Below are 1,654 nucleotides of genomic sequence, written 5' to 3' on the forward strand. Positions count from 1 at the left end.
GCACTTTCATAGTTGTTATCATACAAATGGCCTGCAATCACACAGATAAATGTGTCCCTAACACCAATCATTTCATATGATCTTGATTATAATTATAACAATGTCTGATTCAACTAACTCTAAAGTTCTCTCATTATTGATGATAATTGCATTTGCTATTGTGCAAACAACAATGACTGGTGATCCAGATATCCTCACTAACTTCATATCCCAAATGAGGTCCCCATTAAAGTGTTCAATAAAACATTCTTTAACAATTGATTTGGGTATTACTTCTGTCCCAAGATGTATAATATTTTCGAATATAATACCTGTAATGTTACAAGAATAATGTTCTATCCTTCATGTTCAATTTTTTATCATAAAATTTAGAGTCTCTTATCCATTTCATAACTGAAATCGATCTAATTTAATCAAATTTCGGAAGACAATAACAAAACAGAACAGATCAGATTATTTTCCCAGCAGACCAATGCTTGATGGCATATTCTAAAAGGACATATAAAAACAAGTAGTAAGTTATATGAAACATTCACAAATCCTATCGATTTTGAATATCCTATTCCACTTATGAGCTGTTCAATCAACCATTCAGTTTTGGTGAAGCAGTCACAACAAAAACAGCCGCATAATCAATACAATTTTGCTTTGTAATCTCCCTAGTTGTTATCACACATAAAACCACACTTCATGCAATCACCTCTTCTTAATTAGCCTCTAGCAACAATTAAGTTTCATTATTGAAGCTATAATCATATAACAATGTCTTCTTCTACTATTGTTAAAATTCTCTCACTCGTGATATCTGCATCTGTCATTGTACAAACTACAATGGCAGGTGATCCAGATATCCCGAGTGATTTCATAGCTCCAGATGGAATCCCTATTGATGGGAAATATTTCACCTACCAGCGCGCATTCGTGCAACAATCTGCTCCGCCCTCATATTTCACGTATATGAGGGCGAGCAAGGAAGAATTTGCGGCTCTCGATGGACTGAGTGTGGCAACTATTATCCTTGGATTCCGTCCGGGAGACGTTAGTCCACCGCACATCCACCCTCGTGCCTCAGAGCTACTCTTCGTAGTTGAGGGAAGCCTTGTAGTTGGATTTGTGGACACAAACAATAAGCTCTTCACTCAGAAGCTTCAAACTGGGGATATGTTTGTATTCCCAAAAGGACTTACCACTTCCAACTCAATGAAGATCCTAAGAACCATGCTATTTCTGTATCTTCATTGGGTAGTGCCAGTCCTGGCCTTATATTAGTTCCTAACAATTTGTTTAACACCTCAGCTACCATTGATGACAGAGTTTTGGCTTTGTCCTTTAAGACAAACGTTTCCACTATTCAACTCTTGAAGAAAGCTTTGTCAACGCCATACAATTGAGAGAAACTTTATGACATCCTTTATAATCTTTCATGCTTTTGTGTTACGTGTGCTTCAAGTTATCTTCTAGTATTTTTCCTTTTCTTTCTCCTAATGTTATGGTTTATTGTACTTTGGATATTCGAATTAGAGCTCATTCAGATAAAGACGTCTAAAACGTCTTTTTTTTTTAAGATGTTTTCATATTGTATTTTAATTGATTTTTGTATAATTTATTCAAATTCTTCAAAAGAATTTCTTTCCAAAAACAATAAAAAATATTT

At 34.8% G+C, this 1,654-nt stretch overlaps 1 pseudogene; it reads left to right on the top strand.

Annotated features, from left to right (window-relative positions):
- Positions 1–762: 762 nt before the first annotated feature.
- On the top strand, positions 763–1,391 carry LOC130984241 (germin-like protein 9-3; annotated as a pseudogene).
- Positions 1,392–1,654: the final 263 nt, after the last annotated feature.

This window comes from Arachis stenosperma, chromosome 1 (assembly GCF_014773155.1).
Source record: "Arachis stenosperma cultivar V10309 chromosome 1, arast.V10309.gnm1.PFL2, whole genome shotgun sequence".
Lineage (NCBI taxonomy): Eukaryota > Viridiplantae > Streptophyta > Magnoliopsida > Fabales > Fabaceae > Arachis > Arachis stenosperma.